This window comes from Ambystoma mexicanum, chromosome 1q (assembly GCF_040938575.1).
Source record: "Ambystoma mexicanum isolate Mex_15411 chromosome 1q, UKY_AmexF1_1, whole genome shotgun sequence".
Lineage (NCBI taxonomy): Eukaryota > Metazoa > Chordata > Amphibia > Caudata > Ambystomatidae > Ambystoma > Ambystoma mexicanum.
This window is the reverse complement of record NC_090922.1, coordinates 947,700,594-947,714,129: the sequence shown is the minus strand read 5'-3', so window position 1 is coordinate 947,714,129 and position 13,536 is coordinate 947,700,594.

Below are 13,536 nucleotides of genomic sequence, written 5' to 3'. Positions count from 1 at the left end.
GAAAACCTAACAAGGAAAATCATGTGTGGAATGTTACTCAAGTACGTCTATTTGTGCAGCTATGGCATCTACTGGATGATACTGAGATTATATTTACTTTCATTAATGGCTACGTATCATCATTGGGTGGTTCACACGTCTGCAGACATTAGCTCCGTGTTATCTGCTGCTGCTGCTGGCAGACAGGCACACAATACATTTACACGCTTCTTCGCATGCAACATTCGGTCATTTCTGCTTTATATCCTGTAAGATATCAAATTTTTGTATATGTATATGGTGCTTTGATTTAATGTGGTTTATTTCAAATGAACATTTCACATATAAAAAAGGAAACATTTACAAAGTATTTAAATAATTAGGAACAATATACAATTGATAACATTTAAATACATTAAATTGCATTAATAAAACATATTGATCATTGTTTCTGTTTTTTTTATCACGACTCGCCAAATGCTGCAAAGTGCTGAATGCTATGCACTACTTAGTGAGTTAAGACATTAGTTCCACATGTCTGCTTCGTTGATAGAATCAGGATCCTGCACACAAATGCCCAGAAGGCACATGTAAATAGATCCTAGTAAACTGCACTCCTTCATCACATCAGTTTCGAGTGCAGAGTCTACCTCACATGTAGGACAGTACCTTTTGTCTAAGGGCAGTTTCAATGCTGGGCCATTTACAGACAATACTGGAAGACGGTTTTTGCACATTAGCAATACAAATCTGTAAACAGACAGGGATGGACAAAGTAACAAATAAGATTTAACAATTGTATAACTATATATCATATTGGCAACAAAAGTATAATTTTTCAATTTAGCCAAATGTTCAAAATTCCGACACCAATCCGATTTTTCAGCTTTCATGAAGAATGATGTTTTTAACTCATAAAAATCATCAGTCAAATCAGGGTGCCAATCAATCATGTTAAAAAACGTAGTAATTGACCTAGCATAAGCGGCACACCCACTTGACCTCCTAACAAACCGAAGAGATGTCAACAGAGGGCACCTCGGGTTGGCCATGGCTTTAATGTATCATTTCCCCCGCTTCATCAATACCTTTGCCTACAGGGATTTTAGATTGAGTTCAAGTCACACAATCCCCATAGGTACACACAATGGAAAACTCAAAATTATTTTCCAAAAGCTACCCTCAATGACATGGAGCCATATTAAAAACCCTCCAAGCCATAGAGGATCGCCAAGCAGAAACATTGCTTGTATAAACGCAGGGTGCCATCCATCTTAAACCAGCTGCCTATATAATGAATTTGCAGTTAGCAGTTAGCAGGGTAAGTTGACTGGTCTTCTTTTTCCTAGTAGCTATTCAATCTGCATATACATGTTCAATATTGATCTCAACACCATAATATGTATAACTGCAGTGTATTCAATGGCACCCTCAAGGATTGCAAGCTTTGGTCTTAATCATTTTTCTAAAACATCATTATTTACGTCTTGTCCCTGTTGATGAGCAGGTGCTTTTCCTCGGCATATCTCCACAACTCTCTAGTCGTTCTCACCAATCCAGGGAAAGCATGATCAAATATCAGCAAGTCATTAGCATATGACAAGCAAACCACATGGGATGAATCAACCTTAGGGGAACAGTTTGAAAGCATTTCAAGAAAAGTTGGTAAATTGGCCAAATACAGATTGAAAAGCAGGTGGGTCAAAACACACCCATGCTTCACCTCCTTACTGGTAGAAACAGGGGCTGCAATGGCTCCCCTGCTATCAAGCCTGATCTTGACGCTAGTTTCCTGATGAAACAATTTCAAGAAATACAAAATATACCCAGACATCCATATGCCTCTAACTTTTGCCAGCATTTATCTCTGCATACAGAATCGAACGCAGCTCGAAAGTCCACAAAAAGGGCATACAGACCAGGAGAATCCTTAGACTTAGGGCCTCATCACGAGTTGGGCGGTAACGCCAGCGCTCGTAGCGCTGGCGCTATCTGCCCTACCACCAAACCCCCGGTGCTATTAGCGCCGGATCACGGGTTTGGCGGTAATGGAAGTCCCCAATCCCCACTGAGCCCATTCCGGAATGCCCCATTCCCCATTGGGCTCAATGGGGAATTTTCACGCTCATACCACCGGCGGATTACCCCCCGGCGGTATTTGCACAAATTTTTAGCAGATTTCCCCCCAGCTCAGAGCTGGGGAGAAATCTGCCGAAGCCCTGATTTGGCGGACCCTTAAAATCAGCGGTAATAGCGCTACCACCGGATTTAAGGGTTACCGCCAAACTCGTGATGAGCCCCTTAGTCCTTTCCATCGAAACCTAAAAAGCCGGGCATACCCTTCTTCATGGGCATCTGGGAATAAATCTGTTAGCCAAAACCAAATATGATGCCTCACAGAATCAAAATTGAATCTTCGTTATTAAAGAATCAGGACCACACGCAGCATGTCAGGAAAAAGTGGAGGCTCAATGTGGGCTATTCATACACCAATCTCAAATTGTATCAACAATCTTTATTAAATACTTATTTTCTTTAAAATTAGACATGCATATATATCACAAATGTCAATAAAATACAACACAATTAAACAACACATTTCATTACAGTTTGCATAAAAATAGTACATGTATCAAAAGACCAACAATTGATTTAATGTATATACTGCACCCTTGTTCAGTGCAAGAGATTTTCTTGTGCAGATGTTAGGAACTGGTGAAACAAACCACCTAGGTCTATTGTCCTATTAGATATATCAATAGGCCAGGTTTGATTTACTAACATTATGTCATTCTGCTAAAAGAGACACCATGCACATAATATACTAACATTAATTTGTTCTGCTAGAAGAAACACCATTCATGAAATGTCCAACTATGGGTGTTTTGGGAGGATACTGTCAACTAGAAAATTCCTCCGTAATGGCATAACAAACAACCCTCTATTGTACTTTCGACACTGTGCTGTCTAGAGCCCCTTGTGTGGGTACTCACACCCGTCTTCTTCAGGACTTGTATATAGATTGAAAATGTTCTATTCATGTAGTGGCTTGAGATTTTTCACCAAACAAACAATAAAAACATATATAACTACTAAAAAATATACTTATAACCCATCAGTGATAATATACTTAGTACTTTTCCAAACGGTCATGAAGTTGCTGATTATTTATTTAATTGAAATGAGGAACAATTTACCTAATTTCATTTCAGCCTTGGGTCCATATTTCTTTAGTCCACTACCCGTATCTCAGATGCGGTCCTAGCTTGAACTTCTGTAAATCAAAACAAAAGGAAAACCTAAATCTTTCCCTTTGTTTGAACTGCATATTGAAGGTACACAATGGCCCAAAGTAACACCAAGCCATTAACTCGAACCTCAGTCTGACAGCGTTCAACGTCCAAGATCTCTTAGAAATTAAAGTAAGGGAGCTTTATCTAGTTATTTGAATTCTTTGCATTTTTTATGTGTTCAAAACTGTCTTAAACACTCTGCTCCCTAGCTGTGCTTTGTCCATCAGTATATATTGAGATAGTATTCTATCCTTAGTCTACTAGTAGTAAGTTCATTAATAATACCGTAAAAATAACAAAAAATAAATACATGGGGGCTGGGGATAAGGGATTAGAAAGTGAGGGAGCTGGTTCGGGGTGGGGTTAAAAGCGTGGGTAAACAGGTTTGTTTTAGTATTATTTAATTCAATATTTTTTGATTAATTGAAATCACATGGAACCATTATGTCATATTTTATTGTTCGCATTGATTTGCATACTGTTGTCTGGAATAGCTTTATTTACATTTTACATTGCTTTCCCTATATGAGAGCAAAAGTCCCTTGACGTGTTAGAATGCAATCTTTGCCAAAATGTTGGAATGTAAATGAAAGAATTTAAATAAAGTGCATTCATAGATTTAAATGTATCTGCTAGGGGTAGGCCAGTGACATACCTGTGACAGAGTGCCTTCTTGCAATGTCACAAATGCCATTTTCGAAATGACTTATGTTTTTAATTTAGTCCCTGGTCGAAAAACAATCACTCTCACTTGATAAACCCGGAGAACACAGACCCTCTACATCCAACCAAACTGCCCCATAGAGAAATGACAATTGAATCTTGAGCTGGTGCCCTGAGATTTAGAACCTCCCCTCTATAGATCACATGACTAGAGGTCAGCAACAAGAGAGAATGCTGCGAATGAAAGTGCACAAAACCTAGTAGATCAATGGGATCATTTACACCAATGGGAAGGGTGAGAGCAGGGCAAAGACGTAAAAGGATAAGAAGAGGAAAATACATAACAGAGGGTATAAGAGGTTTGAGGGATTGTGCTGAGAAGATCTACAGGACCTGTTGAGGCCAACTGTGACATGAACTCAGCAGATAATGCAAGAGAAAGAAAAAGTGTAGAAGGAGGTAGGTGCTTATACATGGAGAAAAGAAAGCCCAGAGAGAAGATCCACGTGTGTATACAGAAGGGAAATGATTCAGAGAGAGCTATGAGCAGGAAGCTCAGAGAAGAGAGCTTGCTTTGGTTAAGCTAGACAGAAACTGGAGACTATGCTCTGACATCCCTGATGGCTGGTGGGGTTCTGAGACTTGGACTTGAGATGATAATCCAGGGGAGTGATACCAAAGGAAAACAAGACACTGGATACTCCACCATGGGATCGCTAGGAGTACAAAGATGAGTAGTGGTTTGTAAGCTCCTGCTCAGACCCACACTGCTACTGTACAAGCAGTGAGTCCAGTTGATGGAACAGGTTCAACCTGAATGTTACACCACCTTCACCAATTTAAGGTAATATGGGCAGATGGCAGTCCATACTCTTCCAGAGGGGTGTGAGCTAGTGGGGAAATATCCAAAACAACAGTAATACTGTATGTACCAAAGCAATAGAAATTATGAATGAAGTATCTATAAAAATAAATGTGAATATAGTTAAGCCAAAAAGGGAAAACAAGGGAAAACAAGCCAACAAAACTCTAATAACCTACACCTGTAATCAAATATACAGAATACGTAAACCTTTGCTTGAAAGGGGCAATCTGGGTATGCATACAGGCATATGCAGACAATTATATTTGCACAGCTTTTCAGGTTTATGTATATATCTATTAAAAAGTTGTGAAGGTTAGTTTTTATTGTTACTAAGACCCATAGAACAAGTCCAGATTCAAAGAAACACTGTAGATTCCTTAAAACCCTATATCTTGGGTTCGAGGGATTATATCCTGGGAACTCTCTGGTGCATTGTATCGGATTCAACATGGTCAATGGGATTCACCAACAAGAGGAAACAGTCCTTGGCTCGGAGGAGCTTCAGGCAAGCAGGCTATGTTGTGTTTTGGCATAGCTCTTAAATACTCAAAGCCAGGAAACTTGTCAGGGGCACTTAAAGGATCTGTCACTTCAGCAAGCGGCGTCCTTAGGACCAGTATCCAAATAGTATCCAAATAGTAGTCAGGCTGTCCAGCAGCCAATCCTTATCCTGCATGATGTTGGGAAAGGGCAAAGGAATTGAGGCCACACATTTTAAAGTTGGCAGTCCCCTTTCTCTAGAAACATATCATCTACTTAGCTATTCTATACATCTCCTCCTCTCATGTTTCCCTGATCATATATACTCCATTATTAATCCCCTTGGTGTAACATCCACTTTAGGTTGGCAGTGCTTCTTTTGAAGCACTAGCTCCAACTATATTCGCTAGTGGTATGTCCTGTTCCCTTGGAAAGGTGTCAAACCTCTCCAGTAGAGAACAAAGGGAGCACCAAAGCTGGGCCCAGTAATATATTTTGGGTGAAACCTACAGCCCTGACATCAATACACAAATGTTCTAACAGTTTCTGGCTTCATGTGAAAATCAGTGTAGTATAAACGACAGTTGATGTTTGTCAACTACAACATGTACCCTATAGGTGACCAAATTAGCTGGGGTACATTCTAAAAGTGTAGACCCGTTGCTGCTTACAAGAATGCAGTTTCAACAGACTGCTTGTAAGTCAACACCATACTTTCCCTCACTTTATAATGCTGGATTAATAAAGTGAGATATTTTTATGTATTCATTCAAATTATGGTTAAAAAGTAACCTTTTGCAAAAAGGAAACACAAAGTACAATTACAATTTCATTACAAGATTACCATACAGTAATAAAATAATAAGCAACCTAACACACATTTAAACCACCTTTAAAATGGAATCGGTAAAACTTAGCACTGCAATACTGAAAGATATTTCATTAGAATTTAAAATCTGATTTCATAGATATTCTTGCAGCAACAGAACATCACAATTCATAAATAGTAAGAACTTCTGCTTTCTCAAAGGAGTTCAAATTGGGCACACCACCACCACCGTGTTTCAGTGTTTCTTCCTCCCCATGACCATATCTACACAACCTGCCACTTCTCGGAATCCCCTGTCAGGCACCAGATTAATTACTTAAAAACAGATTTAATTTGAATCTTAAAAATGATGAGAGAGATGTTTGTATCAATAGCATGGTAATATATTAAAGGGTCTAATAACATATATTGAACAATAAAACAGTTGATATTCAAAGCACCTGGCTCTATTATGTATCCAATCTGTTTCAAATAGTTTGCAATTAACCTTACATGGGGAAGAAATCATTTTGCCACCAAGCAGCCCATATTTTCTGAAATGCTTATACATTTATCCACCTAACTCTCCAGAACCTTGCAATTGTCCATGACCAATTGGCCTTGAAGCCTTACAAATAATGAAAACGCAGGAGCTATTAATATTTTCACATATAACTGAAGCATTTGCTATTTAATACAAGCTTGAATAGAAACAAGACCTAATTTATGAGGAATCAGGCTCATTCGAACCCCCTGCGTAAGTGCCAAGGTTCTACTTCATAGTATTGTTTCAATAATAGACCAGTCCATATCATTTCTATTGGTTTGAGCTCCACAGATTAACTTCGGGAAAAATCTCCCAAATCGGCAATCAAGAAGCCTTAATTAATTGAAATGGCATTAGCCTGCCATTTCATTTTTAGCAAAATGTCCTGTTTATTGGAGGCATACTGAGCCAGTTTTGCGTTGCCCAGTTTACAAGAGAACAAACTGCCCTTTGTTCAAAATTGAGTCCTGGGTTTCATAACCATCACCTTTGTTTTCTGCACATTGATGTCAGAACCAATTCTTTCAGAAACCCATGAACTGCATCCAGACCCCATTGCATTGCAGTTTGGTCAAAAAATAATAAGGTCATCCGCATAGGCCATATACTGCAGTTGGAGCAGACCCAGTCATGGGGAAAAGGTGCAGACATTATTTGAGGCTAGCCCGAGGTATTGAATATAAAACTTTTATATAAAATGAGCTAAAACCTTGTCGTAACCGCAACTGACCTTAATCCAATTGCTAAAATTACCTTGCTGGTCCATGCTTACACGGACATGGGTTTTTGTATGCAGATCTATTAAAATATTAAGCAAGTAGTTGAGGCATTTAAGTTCATGAATCTTTCTCCGCAATTTCCATCTGTTACCGCAGTCAAATGCCTGGGAAAAATCCAGGATGGCGATATATACAGCTTTCTTCTGTTGCTTTACTTGAACCACATGAAGAAGCAAAAAGAGACAATTTTGTGACATGCCCATACATTTCCTGAAGCCAGCTTGACAATCATTCAGCACCTATTTGTTCCTGGCCCATTGTTTCAGCTACTTGAGTAACATTGTTGAAAATATGTTGCTACTTGCATCCAGCAAAGAGATTGGACAGTCATTTCTGGGGTCCAATTTGTCACCCTGTTTTAATATTAGTATAGTATTTGTACCAGACCAAGAAGGAGGAATTACTGTATTTCTAATTACATTTCAAAATAACTCAAACAGCACACTAACCCATAAAACGGAATGTGTTTTTAACATAAAGTTTGATAGCCCATCAGGACCCGGAGCTTTAGTCTATTTATATGTAGTAATGCAGTGAAAAATATTCTCCCTTGACAAATCAAAAGCCCATGCGCTAGAGTTATTGTAAGGGTGGTCAGATGAGTCTACCCGCCATCAAAATAATTTGTAAAATGTTTTACCCTAACAGCTTCTACAAAAGGAATAGAATGCAGGGCAACTTGGGTACCAGGTGACTACAATAAGTCCCAGAAAAGGCTAGGATGTTTACTCCGCACGGCCCCCAGCATTATTTCGGAGTCACATTGTACCATCAGGCCCTTATGGCTTTTTAACCAGTTTTTAAACACTTGTTTGACATTACGGATCACAGCATCATTATTCATGAACGACAGCCCTCTAAGGTTCCTCAACTTGCAGCACAACTCTATCTTTTTGTCTTTTAATGCTGTATCGGACGCATGCCCATGCTGTCTTCAAAGGATGTGAAACACCCACCCCCGCACCCCCAAGAGCCTCTCGACCACAAGCGAGTAATTACGAGGATCTGTTAGATCTGAATATTGGGAATACATTAGCGCACCAAATCTCCTATACAAAGCGAGAGCCATAGAGAGGTTTCCAGGTGATAGCTGAATCTCTGGCTTGCACTTCCAAAAGCGGACCATCGTTTGTGGAATCAGAGAAGCCCATTGTTATCCCCAATTCAAGAGAGAGATGACTATGATCACTTGTATCATTTACTACGACAGAGAAACAGATGCAGAGTTGAGAAATCTCACGCGACACAAAAATATGTAGATCCCAAATATGAAGTTCAAGACGAATAAGCCACTGCTTTTCCTTAATAGCAACACCCGGTTACTACGCGGTGGTGTCAGTGCGAATCCAAACACTCGCTTTTGAAGTTTACTAATACCAAAAAATTTGAATCACATTCAGTTGACCAGAGTGACAATAGGATGGTTAAAGTTGAAAAAGTATCCAGTGTGTTCTTCCCAGGATTAAAATAAACATTACATAAAATACAAGATTTGCACAGACTCGTATTTGACCCATTAAAAACAACTTTGCAGCCAGAATGTCTGGGGAACCTGATTCTAGTTACTTCATCTTTAACCAAGCAGTATTTTTGGCTGCGCACATAAGACCACGGAATGGTCTACCCAGCGGTCCTTTCCGAGCCGCTACCATGCCTATGGAAAAACTGTCCACAACTTGCATGGTCTCCAGCCAAGTTTCCTGGAAGCAAATGATACCATAGTCAACACCAAGCAATTTAATTTTAAAATAAAAGTATTTTATTGGTTTAAAAGAGACAAACCTTTAACATTATCCTCTTTAAAACAAATGAGTACCTTATTTACACTACACACAGGATAACACCTTAAAACATCAAATCCGGTTTCAGAACCCAAATAAAAACATTCAAGAATCCAAAATTAGAAGAGCGAAGTATCAAGCTTTACAATCTACAATTTTCCATTCCACACATTGGGCCTCATTACACGGACGGCGGTAAGGGTTAACGGTCACCGTTAATGGCAACGGTGACCGTTAACCCTTACCGCCGTACTACGAGGTCCCTTTGCGGGTTGGAGGAACTAACGCCTGCTTCTTGCAGGCGTTAAGTACCAACCCGCTAAGGGACCTCGGAGCTAATTACGGCACCGCAAAATTGCGGTGCCGTAATTAGCGCCTTCCCCATTCCCATAGAGCCCTATGGGGCTGAAATGGGAATGGGGAAGGGCAATGGCGGAAAGGGGATTTACCGCCCCTCCAACCTTGGAATGGGGCGGTAAATCCCCTTTCCGCCAAGGCGGTGCCGGTAATTTACCGGCATGGTCCAGGGTGCTAATAGCACCCTGGATTACCGCCTTCCGTGTAATGAGGCCCATTTCCCCGCCTTCAAACACTTTCCTTTAGCACAAACTACCCAAATCATAACCGCAATGGTTGGCTAGTTCTTTTGCCTACTATAACCCATTCCCACCATTTCTGTGCAGATAAAGATTTACATGCATCCAAATGTCCTTCCAGAAATGTTGCTCATACACGCGTTAGTATCTTGCGAGCGGTTAAAAAATGCCAGAGAGTTTCCGCCCCACCTCCTTCATTACAATATCTACATTGAGCATTAGATAAACCATTATTTTTTCTTGCCCATTGGACCTCCTGTGTATTCAAGATGTTCAATCGGCATCTAAGGAGAAGATCTCTATGACATGCCGAAGGGAATTTTCAAAGGTATAATGGTTGGCTATTTAATCAATTTTGCTCCATTTTTAATGGTTGTCTCATTTTATCTCTACTCGATCGACTTTTGCCACTAAAATCCTCTCCACCTTCCCTCTCCAATTGGTCAGACATTTATCCTGTCCAGCCCTACGAAGATTAAAGATGGCGAAAGGGGCCACTGAAGGCTCATAGGAGCATTTTCTATACAGGACCATGGTTTTCCATATGACTAGCGATCCCATATTTTGCAACTTTAATTCATATTTTATTGAATCCACCAGCAACTACTTTGGTAACCTTAATACTCGTTACCAAAAAAATCCCTGTAATCTCTCCCAAATCTTCCAGCACAGACTTAAATCTGCTTCCGCCCCATTAGTTAAGATCTGGGTAACCTTCTGTTTATAATATAAAATGTGAGGCACCATCAAGTATCTCCCATATTTTTTGTGGAGGGCTGTTACGCTCACCTGGTATCCACGGGGGCGCCACACGATACTGGATGGAGGTCTAAGCGCTATCCCAGATGCCTCTCTGCTTGGTTAGTGCCTATAACAGGAAAATGGAGGGTTAAGATACTGGTTCTGTGATGGGTGAACTCCCAGCTCCCTCTGGTCCAAATCCCCTCCATTGAGGTTATTGCTCACCATAGGTTTTTGTGTGTTGAACTCTCTGTCCTGCGTCTCTGTGCAGGGGCGCATGGTTGGTGCGGGTATTCCGTTGACCTAGTTGCTTCACTGGTCCGTGTGCCCTTATGTCGGGTCCAGACCCGCTGTGACTCCGACTCTGCTTGCTGTCTTCCAGGTGAGTTATAATGTCTTTTCCGTCTTTATTCTGTCTCTTTCTTTCCCTCCGTTTTCTCGGTCTTCTCTGCGTCTTGCTCCTCTACGCTGTTCCCTAATCGTGTCTCTTTTTGTGTTCACTGGGATGGTTGCGATCTCGGAGTTGCCTTGCTGATGACGAAGACCACAGTGAGTTATTGATGTGCGGAACGCTACCCTGTTTATTGGTGTTAATTGCTAACCTGTGTTCTCTTCTCTTCTTTGTACAGGTTGCAGTGATGTTCCAGAGTGATGAGCGATAGAAGCGTTGCTTGCCCAGGTAAATGCTTTGTTAATGCTCACCTTGTTCCTTCTCCCTTGCAGGTTGCGGTGAAACCCAGAGATGGACGAGGTAAGAGAAGCGCAGGGTGCTGCCAGGACTCGCTGCTTGCCCATGTAAGAATTGTTATTAATGCTGTCCTTGTTTCTTTAACCTTGCAGGTTGCGGTGAACTCTGGAGATGGACGATGTAAGCGAAGCACAAGATGGATTCAAGGCCAGTTACTTCACAGGTAAGTGTTCTTGCTTGCTAATGCTGTTCTTGTTCTTCCAGGTTCTTAATAGAATCCGGATCTAGGGCTTCAGGATCGGGCCACCGGAGAAGCAGATGAGCAGAAGCTGGAGACGGTGAGCGTTAGGCTGCAGGAGTGCAGAATAACGCGAAGCGTGTTCTGCTGTTTGGATGTGGTTTAAATAGCCTAGGTAAAGTAATTCCAGGCCAAGTAGTTCCAGGCCCAGCCACACTCAAAACACTAGACCGCATGGCTTGGTTCTAAAGAACTGAGCTGTGTAATAGGCCTCAAGGTTGGATTAAGGACTTGGTATTGCTTTATTCCTGATAATGAGCCTGGCGCCAAATTCGCCAGGACTGACTCCATGTATGTTTCTGATGGAGTTTTAAGCCCTTGGGGCCGGTGTGAAGGGCTTTAGCCCCACTGCTGCCAGGGGGCTGTTATACCTGAGGGGGTCAGAGGCATGGATCATGACATCACTCCCCCTTAAGGCCCCTCTCAAGGTATTTCCTCCATCTGGCCCTGGTTTGGTCAGATGTTCCGATGAAATCGTCTTACCAGGCATGGCAAATGGACGTGTTCGCTAGGCTCCCATGTCCTGTCCTGAGGGCCGTATCCCTTCCAGTCACTAAGTAATAGAACTTGGACCTGGTGAGTTTAGAATCTAGGATGTCCTTGACTTCAAATTCGGGTTCTCCATTAACCAGTACTGGATTTTTTAGTGTTTTGACCCGAGTTCCAGGCTGAACAGGTTTTAAGAGTGAGACATGAATAACGGGATGGATCTGCATATTTGGTGGTAAAGCTAGTTTTACTGCCACAGGATCTATAATAGCCTTGATGGCATAGGGCCCTAGATATCTGGGACAAAATGTTCGAGTTCCTCTCATGGGCACGTGCCGAGACGCCAACCAGACTTCATCTCTGACTTGGTCGTCTGGAGATTTTCTTCGCTGTTCATCAGAGAATCTTTTCTGTCTTTCTTTGGCTTGGATCAAGTGTTCTGCTGCCTTTTTGAAGGCTTGAGTGATGGTTGTATGTAAAGTCTTTACCGTGGGCATTTCAAAGGCCATGGGGGTATCTAATTCGGAAGTACGTGGGTGCCTTCCATATATGGTATAAAATGGACTCTGTCCAGTACTGGTGTGTAGCGAGTTGTTGTAGGCATATTCGGCTATCCACAGCACATCCTTCCAGCTTTCTTCCACTTGATTTAACATGCACCGTAGGTATTGCTCTAGTGTCTGATTCATCTGCTCCGTTTGGCCATCAGTTTGGGGATGGTGACTAGTGGACAGACAAATATCGATTTGGGCAATTGCACAACTCTTCCTCCAGAAGTTAGACACAAACTGACTCCCTCAGTCAGAAATCAGGACGGAGGGGAAACCAATCATACGATTTGCTCTAAAAACACCTTTCCCAGACTGAATGTGTTTGGTAGACCCTTAAGCAGAATGAAATGGGCCATTTTAGAGAATAGGTCAACAACCACTAGGATAGTGTTGAACCCTTGACAGGGAGGCAGATCTGTGATGAAATTGAGGGAGAGTGTGTGCCAAAGTGCAGGTGGAATTTCCAGGGGTTGAACAAGGCCCGCAGGTCTTTGTTTCTGGGATTTATTCTGTGCACAAATGCCACATGACAAAATAAACTGTGTAATGTCCTTTCACCTTGTCGGCCACCAATAATTTCTTATCACTTTGGCTACGGTCTTGGCAATTCCTGCATGTCCTTCTATCAGGGGGTTGTGATAACCAGAAATGACTTGTTCTTGTAGTGCCTTATTCGGTAGATATAAACGCCCTCTGAAATACGGGAGTTGGTTCTTTGTTGTGTAATGTTCACCTTGAGTGGTCCAGTCTTGTAGAGCCCTGTGTTCATTAGGAGCAGAATTTCCTTTTGGAGTTCGTCCAGAGATAACTTTGTTGTAAGTCCTAGTAGTTTGTCACCTGGAATAATGGCCACCGGGTCTGGGGTTGAATATGCGTTCTCATCAATACCCATGCGGGAAAGGACGTCTGCTTTTCCATTCTGGACTCCAGGTTGGTACGTGATTATGTAATCATATTCTGCGAAGAATAAAGCCCATC